Source organism: Halichoerus grypus, chromosome X, assembly GCF_964656455.1.
Source record: "Halichoerus grypus chromosome X, mHalGry1.hap1.1, whole genome shotgun sequence".
NCBI classification, from domain to species: domain Eukaryota; kingdom Metazoa; phylum Chordata; class Mammalia; order Carnivora; family Phocidae; genus Halichoerus; species Halichoerus grypus.
In genome coordinates this window covers 31,837,116-31,853,453 of record NC_135727.1, presented here as the reverse complement: position 1 = coordinate 31,853,453, position 16,338 = coordinate 31,837,116, and the positions used below count along the sequence as shown (strand labels likewise).

The window sequence follows — 16,338 nt, the reverse complement described above, 5'->3', positions numbered from 1 at the left end:
GCTATTTCCCACCAATATTAAGATCTCTGTTAGGACTCAACACATTTTAAGATTTAGACCATTATCAAACAACCAGAGTGTTCTCTTGAACTAAAAGAAATTAGGCAACATGGTGGAAAAATTTAATGTCTGTTACCGTTCTTGAAGGTCACCATGAAAATTTAAGGCTATGAAAATGTGCAGGCATTTGACTAAAGGAACAGACTCAGCATATTGTGGCCTCAGTGCTTTTCAAAGGGTCACGCCAGGGTTACCACAGCTGACCTCGCGCAAGCAGAGACTTTCTTTGAAGTACTGGGTTTTACCTCAAATTTTCATGTGAATGTTGCACTCTAAAGCACAAGGTATAAGAATCTGTTTAAATATTATTAGTTTTAATTAGCTACCAGTGAATGTTCTCCTAAATCTTTGTGGAAAACAGATTCCTCAAGAATACACAAGCTGGGGGCACCTGAGTGCCTCAGTCGTTAAGCGTCTGCCTTTGGCTCAGGTCATGGTCCCAGGGTCCTGGGATCGAGCCCCCCATCGGGCTCCCCGCTCTGCAGGAAGCCTGCTTCTCCCTCTCCCACTCCCCCCGCCTGTGTTCCCTCTCTCGCTGTGTCTCTCTCTGTCAAATAAATAAATAAATAAAATCTTTAAAAAAAAAAAAAAAAAGAATACACAAGCTAGTTTACTCTGTAGCTCCCAGAGCACACTATCACATCCCCCCCCCCCCGCTCACCCAGTATACCCAGTGTACTCCAGTTTGAGAAAAAGAACACTGAGCAGAGATTCTATTTGCTTAAACTAGTGCAATGCCTAGACTATAATAGGTACTTAATACATATGTGTTGAATGAACTGGCAGAATGATTTCAAGAACTAATTTTCCACTGCAAGAAAACATTCCCGAAAAATCTTTTGAGACATATAATTACTCCCAAACCCACAAAGGCAAAAGGACAAAGAAAATTATCAGTTATGACTTACAAATATTGATAAGGAAGAACAATAAAAATCATATTGTACTTAATTTAGTTAGAAAGGAAAGGTTGCCAGGATGTCATATAGGGATGATATTTCAGGGGGTGGGGAGCAGTTAAGGTATTAAAAACCAATTCCATATATTGGACACTAAGACGAGTTTTCAATTGCCTATTGTGTTTTCATTTGTACATTTTTAATATTAATGATCTCAAACTTACAAAGTAAAAGAAAGAACTGTAATGGACAACCATGTTCGCATGTAACCGTGCATGGTACTGGACCACTAAAAGCCAGGAACTATGCCTCATTTGTTTTGTACCTTTCTCCTGTTTTTAATACTGATTTCCATATACATGAGGAGTTCAATAAATATTTAGCAACTGCAAAGTATAAGTGTCTAATCATATTAAATGAATTCTTCTTAACTCAATCCTCCCCTCTCCCCCGACGAAAAGACTCACCCTAAAGAAGCATGCTTTGGTTTAAATAACAAAAGCAAAACAAAAAATAAATATTCCTAATGGCATTCGATGAGAGAGTATTGAAAGACCTAGTTCTTGGCTCATTTCAATCACATGACCCATATCTGTTTTCCTATGATAAAATGAGGCTCATACAGCCAGCCCTCTATTCAGAGTTGTTACATGAATAAATCAGCATGTATTTACATGGTAACCAGTATGAGAAAGGTATTGGGAAGAAGACAGTTGTATATTTACCTCTCCTATCTCCACCACCAAGAGCAACAGCTTCTTATGTAAGGCGCTGATTTGAGCACTTGACCGTGAGGTATACAATCCCTTATCTGAAAACCTTTGTGCCAGATGTGTTTCCAAATTCAGGTATGTCCGGGTTTTTGGAGAGGCAATAACCTCCATATACGATATATTATGTAATACCCCAATAGGGTCTGAGGCATTACCCCATAAACATACTACTAATTCTACAGCAAAACCAAATAAAGATTAACATGAAATAGAATAAAGGCTATAAATACCCTCATATCAGTTCAAGTCAGATTTTGCCACCACCTGAGTATGGCACTTACCAAACAAAATCTCTTTCGGTTGTCAGAGCTTCTGAATTTTAACAATTGCAAACAACAACTTGTAGACTTAGGTGACTCATTTAATCCTTACAAGTACCCTAAGAGGGAAGTTCTATTATCCTTACCTTACAGATGAGAACTATGAGGTACAGAGAGGTTAACCAACTTGCCCAGTGTCCCCCAGCTAGTAAGTCTCCTAGCCAACACTGGAACACAAACAGCCTAACCCCAGAGCTTGTGCTCCTAACAACTGTACTCCAGGTCCTCTCAGAAACTGCTTGAGAACACTTGACAAATATGTGAAAAGTAAAACAGCATGAAGCGATTTAAGTATCCAAAACAATAACAGGAGAAACATCACAAGGCAGTGTCTATTCATTATTCAACAACTATTTATAGAGGGCATAGCAAATGCCAGGTGCTCAGGATACAATGGATGAGTGAACCAGACCAATCCAGGTCGCCTTCATGAAGTCAGAGACCCGTGGGGAGGTAGCCAGGCATCAAATCAACATAATGATGTGACATGTGGCAAGTGTGTGATTACCGCTCACCTCCAGAGGAAGAGATTGGGTCGGGGGTGTGGTGTAAAATAGGACAAGGGATCTGAACTGTTCCATGACAAGCGTTGGGATTTGCAATGACAGAAAAGAAAGGAGATGGCTTTTCAAAGAGATGATGGCATGGCATCCATTCAACGAGCAGTTACCATACTCGTACCAACGAGAGTACCTACTCTAGGCCAAGAATGAAGCTAAGCAGAAAAGTTCCAAACTGGAGAAAATCAGTTTAAACCAACGGAGGATTCATGTAAGAGAATAAAGACATGGAGGACAGTTGACTTGGCTCGAACCATGAAGAATCCTTGAGTGCTAAGTTAAGGAGTAGGAAGTAGACTCTGTGGGAGTTGCTGAAGATTTTTTCGCAGGTTATTGCCCCATAACATTAAGATTTACCCCTATGGGGGTGCCTGGGTGGCTCAGATGGTTAAGCATCTGCCTTCGGCTCAAGTCATGATCCCAGGGTCCTGGAACCGAGCCCCGCATCGGGCTCCCTGCTCTGCAGGAAGCCTGCTTCTCCCTCTCCCACTCCCCCTGCTTGCGTTCTCTCTCTGGCTATCTCTCTCTCTGTCAAATAAATAAAATCTTAAAAAAAAAAAAAAAAAACTTTCTTAAAAAAAAAAAAAGATTTACCCCTATGGAATGTCGACGACCATCTGAATTCCTATTTGGGGCCAACCAGACCTCAAAGCTGGATTGCTTTTGAGCAAGAGCTCAGGGCACAAAATAAATACCAAATCTAAATTCATGTAAGCCTCAAGGAATAGAGTAACCCTAATCTCTCAAAGAATGGCACTTGGAAAACTCTGGAGAGGGGCGCCTGGCTGGCTCAGTCGGAAAAGCACGCAACTCTTGATCTTGGGGTCATGAGTTCGAGTCCCACATTGGGTGTAAGGATTACTTAAATAAAAACTTTTTTTAAATCTTAAAAAAAAAAAAAAAAACTCTGGAGAAGGCAACAGGTAAAGGAAAACGGGAAACTCCCCTGAAAAATCTCACATGCCATTTCTAAAACCGAAATATTCTTTCATATTCAAATGAAACGTCCAACCTTCCAAAGGAAACATATTTCTATGAGAAAATAAAACATCATTCTTTGAAAAACAAATTCTTAGGCTGAACAATGGTCCGATTTTTAATAAAGCTGGTGACAACTTACCTCAGGGCACAGGTGACATAACTCTGGAAAGTAAACTGCTTTTCAACACATTCACCTCAGAGTTCTCAGTCCCCTACCCCCTTATCTACACAGAGTGGAAGAACTGAATTACTTATTTATTTAGCATACATATCAAACAAAGCTTCTCATTCTCGAGTCTTAATGTAAACAACTGAGTAGCTAGAGAACCTCTGCAAAACACATTTTTATTTATTTCCACTGAGTAATTTTTTTTCCAGCCAGTGACCTTCCACAGAAAAGTAGTTCATAAAGATTCTGCCCTGGCTTCCCCTTGTTCTGAGAATCAAACCCAAATTCTTCTTCAGAATTTCCAGGCCCTATATTATTATCCGACTCCCTTTAGGCTCTGGAACACCTTTAACAACTCCCCCCACCCATGTCATTGGGGCTGGCCATCCTGGCTTGCTTTCTGTTCCTCAAACACCCTGCTGTCTGTTTGCCTGCCTCAAGGCCTTGGCTCTTACTCGTCTCTCTGCCCTTCACAAGGTAGGTTTATTCTCTCTTCTCTTTCAGGTCTCCGTTCAAAGGTCACCTTCGCTGCTAAGAGGCCTTTCCTGACCATCCTTGCCAAATAAGCCCTTCTCAGGTCTCCATATCACATTTCGTTACTTATTTCCTTCATTGTTCTTCCTACAATCTGTGAGGATCTTCTTCGTTTGTTTACTGGTTTGTTGTCTCTATCCTTTGGTGGACTATAGCCTCTGGGAGACTCCACAAGGGCAAGGATCATGCCTCATAATAATACAGGGCCTCGTGCCTAATAGAGGGCTTTGGCAAATGGAAGGTGCTCAACAGATTTTGTCAAATAAATTACTAAATGAATGAACAATATATTTAAAAGCTGATTGATATGAATGTCAGTAACTTGAAAAAAGCCTTTTTTCCCTCTAATTTTGAGATACTTTCTCTAGGGCTGTTCATTTTTCCATAATCTTTCTACATTTTCTGAAATCTGATGATGCCTGGCAAATTGCTGAGTTATTTCACAGCAGTAAAAATAGATCCGTTTCAAGCACTGGATTTAAGAAAAAATACTTTGAGGAGGTTGTAGTAGTTTATTAAACATCCAAATCAATTTGAAAACTGCTCAGTCTCATTTCACTACTGCAAGTCAAATTACATGAAGAAAAGTAATGTAAAATGTAAAGAAAATGAGAAAGACAATTCATTAGCAAACTGCAGTTATGTTTAGTGACATCTGAAACACCCGGTCTGATAACCTTTAGGTCTACCAAGTGGGTTTATCAAATACATATTGAGACATGTTGAAAAGATTCAGAGCAAAATGCTCAGGATGAACTCATAACCAACTTTATTTTTTTTCTGGCAAACAAATAGTTCATATTGGTGGCAATCTTAGACTTAGTATCAATAATAATCACAAAAGGAAAAAAAATAACAGAATGATACAAACTGTTTTCCTTGAAACAGTTTGCAAGTTAGTATGTCTTTCCAGAACGGGTTGCCAAGAAAATTACAGATTTAGGTTGGCCCTATTACTATAAATCCTCTTTCCCTACTCTATTCCATTTTTTTTTTAATAAAACTAAAGTGAAGTCAGGAATTTACCAAACAAATGAGGGAAACTACAGATCATCTGCAATCCATCTAACTAAACTGATAATCAATAGCCATTACTGTTCTCCTAAAAACTGCTTTCCTCAGAACCTCAACTTCAAACTCCATAGAGTCACACCACACTTTTCAAAGTGTGCTTATGAAAGTGCAGATTTTAAAACCAGGGGAAATTGAGGCTCTTATTCATCTATTTTCTAAATACATCACCGGATGCTGCAGCAGAAACTTAACATTCCTTGTCTCACTGCCAACACAATTGCTACCAGGACAGTGAAATTTAGCCCTTATCTTCATTCCCAACTCAGTTTCTTCTGAGATTACTGCCCGTTAATGCACATCATGTAAATGGCAACACCTGATCACATACCCAGCAGACAATGCTATCATTCTAAGTATAAGGATAGTAATAAAAACTTGCAATTCAAGGAGCTACTATTTTTAAGTGTAAAATGATGTCATAACTGCTTGGTTGATCATTTTACTTTTCTCCCTTTTCAAATCTGAGCACTAGATACAGCCCATTTCCAAAAAAACACAGCCACGAACGTCAGCATGTGCTAATTCACTGTATCTGCCTCCACTTTCAGCCTTTCCATTCAATTTTCTTCACACACTAATTTCAGCATGCAAGTGAGTAAATGAGCCTCAGAATGGGAGCGACTGGACATCGCTGAGAAAGTAAGTGGTACTGTGTGAAACTGACTTAAGCAAACTAATCTCCAGTCCACAGCAAAGTAGTCTCTTTTCTAACTACATGCTTTGTAAATGCTGCTTCTTAAGGGTTTATGCAAATAGGAGATGTAAACTAAGAAACTCTGGCTTCTTTAAAAAAAAAAAAAAATTTTTTAAGGCAGGTGCCCTCCCAACAAACGCAGTTTGAAACCCCGAATTTTCCAGTTCCCATGCAGTGTGCTTAGTAAACAGCCTACACTAACTTGAGTGACTATCCCAAACCCCTAGAATTCTTTGAGTACAATAAAAGATGAACATTCCAGTTTGCAGATGGAGAAATGGAAGCAGGCATCCAAAGTCTCTCTCTCTCTCTCTCTCTCTTTCTCTCTCTCTCTCTCAGGCCTGCTCAGCAGTGGAAGAAGAATCAGATTTAGGGCCATGTGCTACGATTGCGTACAAACACACAAACGTACATAACATACATTTCAAGTGGCTGTGGTTCTTGGACTAAGTTACTGAAACCTAGAAAGAAACTTTTGAGTTCCTTAGCTAATATATACTAGAAGATCATTCCCATCAATTTCAGTAAGCCGTCGGCTAGACAGCAAGCTTCCAAGAAAATCATTAGTCAACTATGATTAAACCAAAGAAGCCAAGACATTCAGAGATGAAGACGTCCAGAGAGGAGTTAAAAGCTTCGAAGAAGAGGAGTGTGCTCCTGACTCGAGCCAGCAGCGAAGCCTCGCAAGTTAGAAGATTCCGAGGGAGGGATGGGCTGGGAGGCACAAAGCCGAAACTGTTAGAGGGCAAGAGACAGTGGGGCTGAGGCGAGCAGAGGGACCCCAGACCATCAGGGCAGCGACAGCGAAGCCCGGACAAGAAGATCTTGGAGGGATAACAAAGAAGCAAAGGAAAACTGGGGTCGGGAGGGTGCTGAAAGAACCCAGGCGTCTGGCGGAGCCTCCGAGTCCGGGAGGTCAGGATGAGAAGGTGCAGGGATGAGCGCGCACCCGCACGCGAGAGAAAAAAGAAGGGGGGGCGTGCAAAGAGCCCAGCTGGTTCCCTGTCCCTCTGCCCCCGGTGCAGATCGCAACTCCTTACCGCGCACCGCCTCGCCGCGCCGGGTCCCGGAGGCGGGGAGGTGGCTGATGGAGCCCCTGCGACTTCAGGAGCCTGCCTCACCTTGTTTGCCGCGTCCCCGCGTCCCGCCGCCCGTCAGCCCGCCGCTGCGCTCCGAGGGCCAAAGAGCGAGTCGCGCGGCGCAGCCGGGGCTCCCTCCGGCTTGCGAGACACCGGCCCCGCACCTCCGCAGCCCCTTGCTCGCCCCGGTCGCTTCGCCCTCGCGCAGGCGGAGAGCACGGACCCTAACCCGAACGCCGCTCCACTTATTTTCGAAAGTGCCCGTTCCAGGCTTCCCCGGAATGCCAGCTGAGCTGCGGCGGCCGCAGCGGCAGAGCCTCCGCCTGACCTCACGGGGGGGGGGGGGGAGGCGGAGGGGGAGCGGGAGGGGGTGGGAGCCCAGTTAAGGAGGGGAGGGGGGCGGGGGGAGCGAGCGCGCGGGCGGGGGAAACATGGCGGCGGGGGTGGCCCCGGCGGCGCCTGCGCGGGAGGCGGGGGGCGGGGTGGGGGGAGAGCTGGGGCTAGGACGGTGTGTAGGGTCCGAGCAGAACTCCTCCCCCACGGCCGGTGCGCAGCGCGGGTGGGCCCGGCCTGCCAAGTGGCCTTCACGCCTCCGCAAGCGGGACGCTCGCGTTTGAGCCCACATGGTCTCTAGCGCCCAGGAGGCAGGAGAGGTGAAAACCGTCAAGTATCCAGGGCCGGCAGCGCGCCCGCCCCGGGTTGGCGGCTCCAAGGAGGAGGCCGGCCGTAGTCTCGGCCCCTCAGATTCACCGAGGGGCCCGGGCACCTCACCTCGGCGGGGCGCGCACCTCAAAATCTGCCTGCCCGTGCGCCGAGCGCCTCGTGTCTCCCCCTCCCTACGGGAGTGCGGAGCATTAAGAAGAGGAAGAATAACAACAGATCCAGCAGTTTCACAGTTTACTGAGCCTTTACTATAAACCACGCGCTGAACTGTTAATTCCCTGAACTCGCACAGCTCCTCCACGAGGTCCACATTATTCTCCTCTCCGTTTTGCCAGTGAGAAAACCGAGGCGTAAAGGTCAAGCAAGTTGCGAAGGTGACAGAATTAGGAAGGGACAGAGCAGGACCCAGGATCCCAAGCTCTTAACCGCCGGGCTCTACCGCTTGCAAACTGGCACGACGGCTGCTTTTCTAAGTCAGAATCTTGACTCTCCTCCCAGTTCGGTCAGCCTAGCCCCCAACAAAAACCCCAGTCCAGCCTGTTGTTCCCCCTTGCAGGTCTCCTAGTCATTCCTTGCCTTCCAGAAGGTTACAGGCTGAGGCCACCTTCTTACACCTCTCCGTTCGCCTAGTCTACTTGTAATTCCAGTCTCCTCCTAGGATAAATAGTGGGCGCTTGCTGTAAACAGCCAGTTTACTCACTGTTTTGTTTTGTGTTTTCCTTAAGGAAGTGATTGGCTGAGTGTGGGGACTGTAGTTCGTTACATTTCCTAATATTTCTCCCTTTGCCTACCAGTGAATGGAGCAGGGATCTGAGCTCTCAGCATTGCTGACTTGGTATTTCAAATTCCATACACTGAAATTGTAGCAGCGGGTTTGAGGTAACTTTGAAAATAATCAGCTGCTCAAAGACTTTCTAGAACTAAAGACATGACCACATTGTTAGGCTTTATCAAACTGGTGAAAAGAAGCAACTCCAAATGCACATGGAATTTGCATTATTATCTTTTACCTGTCAGTATTTTCAACACAATTCATCTTTGTTAACCAGAATGCATTCATTGGCTTCTCTACCATGCTTATTCATTAATTACCGTATGCCTACATTACACACAAAATGCCTATTATGCCGAAAGCACCTGTTACAGAAGTTTACAGTCTCGTTGAGGAGATATGTTTAAAGCAATCGATTTCAGCATATATTAAAAACCTGGCAGGTAGGTCAAAAATAAATAAAAACTGAGTTGATACACATCCAAGTCATTGCATCACCCCGCCATAAAAAGGTTCAAGTGGGGTTGTTTTACAATAAATTCTCAAACAGAAAAGACAGGAAAATGGAATAGTCAGGTGTGGCCCCAGCGGCCCTTAGTCACAGGATGAGAAAACCCTTCATGGTGCATAGCAAGGAGAGGGTTAATTACAGAATCTGAATTTGAACAACCAGATGGGAATAAGTCATTATAAATACACTTATTCTGTAGGAATTAGTTGCTGTTTGGGTTAGGATATTTTGAATAGCTAATATAGTGGACAGAGCACTCCAACTTGGAGTTAGAAGACACTTACATGCTATGTGACATTTTTAGCCCCATCAACTCTCTGAGTGTGTTTTCCTGAATTTACAGTAGGGATCATAATGATATTGGCCGGACCTGCTCACCGTGTTATTCTGGATTTCAAGTCAAATAAGGCATGTGAAAGTATCTTATAAACATGTAAAGAATATATGCAAATGTAAAGTGATGTTTTTATTAATATCAGACTGGCCACTACAAGCTACAGATGTAATTATGAAGGATTTTACATGCTAACCTGTACCCAAAAATGTCAAGAACTGAGAAAAGCATTTGAAATACAATTGTACGGTAAAAATCTGAAGAATGGGGAGATACAACAGAGATTCAAGAAAAAAGAAAACAAGTCAAAAGAAAATATTGGTACAAAGAATACAGAAAAGGATAATGGCTATAAGGGGCTGAATTGTGTCCCCCTCCCCAAAATTCATATGCTTGATCTTAACCCCTGATACATCAGAATGTAATCTTATTCAGCAATGAATTCTTTAAAGAGTTAATTAAATTGAAATGAGGTCTTTAGCGTGGGTCTTAATCCAACATGACTGTTGTCCTCGTAAGAAGAGGAGATCAGGACACATACCTGCGTGCACACAGAGAAGAGACCACGTGAGGATACAGGAAGAAGTCGGCCAGCCAAGGGAAGAGGCCTCAGCAGAAACCAAACTTGCTGACGCTTGGATCTCCGACACGTAGCCTCAATGAGAAACGTGAGAAAATGTGTTTCTCTCATTTGTTACTGTTCACGTCATCCAATGTAACAAACTAATATAATGGCAAACATTTTAAATTCCAGCTAGAGTATCCTCTGTATTAATAATTGTTCATTGCTGCACAATGACCTGCCACAGACTGGTGGCCAGCCTAAAACCACACACATTTCCGTTTCCATGGGTCAGGGGTCCAGGCATGGCTGAGCTGGGTACACTGCTCAGGGTCTTACAAGGCAGCAAGCAAGGTGTCAGCCGGGCTGCATTCACATGGGGAGCTCAGAGTCCTCTTCCAAGCTCATTCACATTGTTGTCTGAATTCTATGCCTCATGCTTGTAGGACTGAGACTCTCAGCATCTACAGGCTCTAAGAGACTGCCCCTCTCCATAGGCAGTTTATAACATGGCTGTTGGCTTTGTCCGGTCAGCAGGAGAACTCTCACCTCCAGAAGGGACTTGAATTACATCTTCAGATTCTCTTCTCCTTTGTCATATAATCTAGCCTAACCATCAGAGTGACCTCAGCATATGCACAGGTCTCAACTACACTTAAGGGGAGGGGAGTTTACGGGGCATCTACACCAGAGGCCAAGGATCTTGGAGGTCATCTTAGAATTCTGCCCACCACACTCTCCAAAGTTTTGATGGCACCAGTTTAATTATATATTTATAAAAATTCACCAAGACAGAAACCACATAGGCAGATATGGACACGCACACACGCACATGCACGCCCATGCGCCAAAAAGCACAAAGTCATGGCAGAGGCCTAGTCCCTCAAGAAATATTTGTAAACCTGCTGTGTGCCTAAGAGCTGTGAAACCAAAGGATTACAATGATGTTCACTCTGATTAAAGAACAAACGAGAAGTATGAGGACACATTTTTCATCTCTCTGCTCAATTTGTGTTTCTTTGAAACATTCATCTGATCCATTACTGAATGGAACCAGCATTTATGGAGAGCCCACAGGGTGTCTGCTTAGCCCTTTACTCCACTGAGTGGAATAAGGAACAGAATCAGGAGGAAGGTTTCTATTCTCTTGTGGCTCACAAACTAGTCCAGATAAGAAAAGTAGCCAGACACACACACACTACAGTGAGGTCAAGGCAGGGTTGTGTGTTTAAACACAGAAATAAATAATTACACACTTGCTAAGCAAAGAGAAACCAACATGCTCCCACCCCCTTAGTCAGTTGATGAGCACTAGAGTAAGTGAGCTCTTAACTGGGTGTTAAGGAGAGGTCAAACTCAAGATGGAAGAGTCAGAGGGAGGAAAGGATCTAAAGGATCTGTACAGGTTTTCTAACATCAAGGATGACCCTAGCCATAACTACACTAACTCTGTGTGGGGATCTTTGAGAAGATTTTAACCCTGCCCTCTTCTGTCAAAACTTTTCAGAGCCGACTTCTAGCACAGCTCCTATTCATTAAATACTTACAGGAGCTCGAATTTGGAGGGTTAGGAATCAAAACTTTCCTGGGGACTCTGTAAGTATAAGGTTCTAAAAATAAAGATATAGGAGGAGCTCCTCTCTCTGCCTCGATGCTCCAGTCTATGTCCCGACTCTACAGAGAACTGCACCCATAGAAACCCCCACTGCCCAAAGGGTCCTCAATTTCTATGTCTCAACTGACTTCTTATTCTGTGTCTTCAAACAACACACAAGTTTCCCTTTTAACTTGCCCATTGGTAGCCCTCTGGCTGCAGTCCTCTCTCCTTCACCCTTTCATTCATACCAAAAGCTCATCATGGGTAAAGGCCCTGAAATGGGAATGAGCTTGGTGCCTTTGCAGAATGAAAAGAGGCCACTGATGGGGCGCCTGGGTGGTGTCTGCCTTCAGCTCAGGTCATGATCTCAGGGTCCTGGGATCGAGCCCCCATCTGTCTCCCTGCTCAGGGGGGAGTCTGCTTCTCCCTCTGCCTCCTCCCCCCTGCTCATGCTCATGCTCTAATTCTGTCTCTCTCAAATAAATAAATAAAATCAGAAAGAAAGAAAGAAAGAAAGAAAGAAAGAAAGAAAGAAAGAAAGAAAGAAAGAAAGAAAGAAAGAAAGAAAGAAAGAAAGAAAAGAAAGAAAGAAAGAAAGAAAGAAAAAAAAAAGGGGGCCACGGAGTACCAAGGGAGAAGAGGAGAACAGGAGGAAGTTGGAGATGTTGGCAAAGGCTAGATCCTGTAGGGCCTTGCAGGCCACAATGAAGTGTTTGGAATTGATTTCAAGTGCAAATGATACCATTGATGAGCTTTTTAAGTATGAGCGTGAGAAGAGACAATGTATGCTTTAGAATCACCATGGCTTCTCTGAGTTGGCCGTGGGCAAAAGCCAAGCCAAGAGACTGGGAAGAAGGCTGCAGTAAGCAGACTAGTGACAACGCATCTTCGAATAGGGTGGTGGCAGTAGAGACAGAAAAAAAAAAGACAGATGGATTAGTGATCTATTGAGGAGGATGACCCAGCAACTAGGAAGACCCATTCAACTAGAGGAAAGATGATGTCATTTAATAAGATGGGGAAGACTGGAGCAACCGGATTTTGGAGGAGGTTTTTTTTGGGGGGGGGAAGGGTGGGGGTTGTTGCCTAAAAAGTTCCTTTTTAGACATGTTACGTTTGTCTGTGAGATATTCAAGGGGAGAAAACAAGCAGGCAGGGATATATGCATCAAAAGCTCAGAATAGATTCTCTGTGATGGAGAGTCCTCATTGGCAGGCTTCTACAAGAAACAGTGTGTAACCATTGTCTGTCCCCCCACCAACAGGCTACAACATGATATACATAACAGCCTGGATGAATCTCAAAAGTGAAAGATGCCACACACACAAAAAGGTACATGATTCCATTTATATAAAATTCTAGAAAATCAAAATGGATCTATAGGGACCGAAAGCAGATGGGTGATTGCCTGGTAATAAGAGTAGGGAGTGAGGGGAAGAATGACAAAGGGTATTCACCTGTATATACAAATGTCAATATTTATCAAATTGTACACTTTAAATATGTGCAGTTCATTGTATGTCACTTATCTGTTGAAAAATCAGTCATACGCCTTGACCAACTGCAGTGTCTCTATTTTATTCTCTTTCTCTGAATAAGAATACCAAAACAGGGATACAGTCAAGGCCCAGGAATGGATTAGAATCAGAGACTAGAAAGCTGGCAGGACTATCTCCATCTTTGTCTCTGTATATTATCAAGGAATCTACTTCATTACTCTTATTACAGACTGGCATTTTATGCTTTCCCAGCTGCATGGTAGGACATGTTTGGCCACAAATCGTTAGGTTATAGCTCCTCTATTCGAGAGACCAACCAGACTTATGTGAGGATCTCTAAAACTCAATTCCATAGTCCATTGGAGTGTCTCTGATTGGCCCTTTTGTATCAGGTATGGACTTCTGGATCAATGAACCAATCTCTGGCCCGCACAGAATCTAAACTAGATGAGAAAAATCTTAGCCTGGCCATTAAGAATTTGGGCCAGCCAAGAGTCCTAACTAAACCATCTGGCATTTATAATGGGGGATATCAGGGGAGAGCCAGACATACTAGGTAAGGAACTTCAACTTCTAAATTCTTGGTCTCACCAACGAATTTCCTGATGCATCCTCCTGCTACACAAATGTATTCATGGTTTTCATTGTAAAGCCAGTAACACCGTGATTGGTGGAATATATAATAGAGGCATCCAGAAATTAGAGAAGGGAAGCCCCCATTCTTTACCTTCACCCTACCACAGAGTTTTCCACCACGCTCTGAAGACCATTAAATAGGGAACAGTGGGAAGGAATAGAGCCTCAAATGTCAGCTTTTAATCAAATTAAGCAAAGAGAGGGTGCCTGGGTGGCTCAGTTGGTTAAGCGACTGCCTTTGGCTCAGGTCATAATCCCGTAGTTCTGGGATCGAGTCCCACATCGGGCTCCTTGCTCAGCGGGGAGTCTGCTTCTCCCTCTGATCCTCCCCTCGCTCATGCTCTCTCTCTCTCTCTCTCTCTCTCAAATAAACAAATAAAATCTTAAAAAAAAAAAAAATTAAGCAAAGAGAGTATCATTCTCACCATAAGTAACCAAGTGTTATAGTAAGGAATTCAGGATGCCAAATAACACAAAAGGGCTCTGGAATTGTCCTGTAGCTTGAGTCTCCTGAAATGAAATTCACAGGCAAGAGATTAAGCTATTCCAGGAGTTGTTAAAAAATATTTTTAAAAAACTAAGAATACTATCACCTCAAACTAACATGTTAAAAGTCAGATTCACCATCTTCTCTTTTCCCTCAACCAATGCCCCTCTTTCTGTCAATAAATGTATCATTCTTCCTGTTACCCAAACTTGGAACCTCATCTCCCCATTCACTCAATGAGTATTTACTAAATGTCTCCCTTATGCAAGGCCAAACCTAAACTCTATGAGAGACACAAAAAAATATAAGATCTGGTCTCAAGGGGCGCCTGGGTGGCTCAGATGGTTGGGCATCTGCTTTCGGTTCGGGTCATGATCCCAGGGTCCTGGGATGGAGCCCTGAATCGGGCTCCGTTTGGTGGGGAGCCTGCTTCTCCTTCTTCCTCTACTGTTCCCCCTGCTTGTGCTCTCTCACTCTCTCTGTCAAATAAATAAATAAAATCTTTAAAAAAAAAGATCTGGTCTCAAAAAGTATAAAATCATTTTGGGGAGATACATCAAAGCTCAAGTAACCTCTACAGTAGCTGTATGTGATAAGTGCCTGCAAGCAATGGGAATTCATATAAACACTGTTTGTTCTATCTATTTATATGGATGTTGGAAATAAATTCCCAGCATCAGGAATTAGGTTAAATACATTATACGAGTATATAATTGAATAATCCACAGTCTTTCAAAATGATATATGATTTTATGTATTGAAATGGAAAGATGTTCACAGTAGGTTACAAAACAGTATGTAGGGATACCATCACGATACACACACATATATATATACAGAGAAAACTCTACAATAAAATAGTACCAGTGATTAATCACTGCTGTGTAAGAATATAGGTATGACTATACTCTTTCGTTTGTACTTTCTGATTTTTCTGTACTGAGCATGGAAGAAGAAAATAATGTGATTTTTTTTTCTAATAAAGAGAAAAGGCTTCAGAGAAAATTTGAATGCAAAGTCATGTTTTAGCCATGTCATTTCTAAGGGGGACTATATCCACTAGAGATAAAAAGTAGAGTAGTTGGGGCACCTGGCTAGCTCAGTTGGTAGAGCATCTGACTCTTGCTTGATCTGAGGGTTGTGAGTTCGAGCCCCACATTGGGCGTAAAGAGCACTTAAATATCTAGGGGCGCCTGGGTGACTCATTTGTTAAGCATCTGCCTTCGGCTCAGGTCATGATCCCAGGGTCCCAGGACCGAGCCCCGCATCATCAGGCTCCCTGTTCGGTGGGGAGCCTGCTTCTCCCTGTCCCACTCCCCCTGCTTGTGTTCCCTCTCTCGCTGTCTCTCTCTCTAATAAATAAATAAAATCTTTAAAAAAAATAATATCTAAAAAAAAGGTAGAGCATTTAATCAGAAGATATTTATATAGAGATGGTAGCTAAAACAATGGAAACAAGAAAACTCAGGGGAACAGAGTTTCACAGAAGTGTTAGGCGCAAGATGAGAGACCAAAGAATGATGGAAAAGAAAAGAGGTCACCTCCAAGTGAGAAACAAGAAAACATCAGAACCAAAGGAGAATCAGGTGTGCTAAACATAAAAGAGAGTGGAGAGGCACATGGAAACACTCTCCAAGTGGAAGTGTCCAGAGCCAGTGTTGAATTTTAAAGTTTAAGAAGACTTTTTAAAAAATTTACCATGGGGGCGCCTGGGTGGCTCAGTCGTTGAGCGTCTCCTTTCGGCTCAGGTCATGGTCCCAAGGTCCTGGGATCAAGCCCTGCATCGGGCTCCCTGCTCGGTGGGAAGCCTGCTTCTCCCTCTCCCACTCCCCCTGCTTGTGTTCCCTCTCTCGCTGTGTCTCTCTCTGTCAAATAAATAAAATCTTTAAAAAAAAAAAATTTACCATGGTATACCATGTAAAATAGTGTCATCTTTATCAAATGCAAATCTAAATTTCTCATTTATCAATTCAAAATTGGGCTTTTTTTTTTAAGATTTTATTTATTTATTTGACAGAGACACAGTGAGAGAGGGAACACTAGCAGGGGGAGTGGGAGAGGGAGAAGCAGGCTTCCCGCGGAGCAGGGAGCCCGATGTGGGGCTCGATCCCAGGACCCTGGGATCATGACCTGA

General features: G+C 43.3%; 1 protein-coding gene across 4 annotated transcripts in view; it reads right to left on the bottom strand.

The window, feature by feature from the left end:
- The window catches only part of KLHL13 (kelch like family member 13), a 203,983-nt gene extending 196,515 nt beyond the window's left edge, over window positions 1–7,468 (bottom strand). For 2 of the 4 annotated variants that reach the window (XM_078065128.1, XM_078065135.1), the window contains exon 1: window positions 7,186–7,468. The gene's annotated coding sequence lies outside the window, so the exon portion shown is untranslated. Of the gene's footprint in view, window positions 1–7,104 lie in introns of all 4 variants that reach the window. The other 2 variants (XM_078065136.1, XM_078065129.1) reach the window with 2 other exon arrangements.
- Window positions 7,469–16,338: the final 8,870 nt, after the last annotated feature.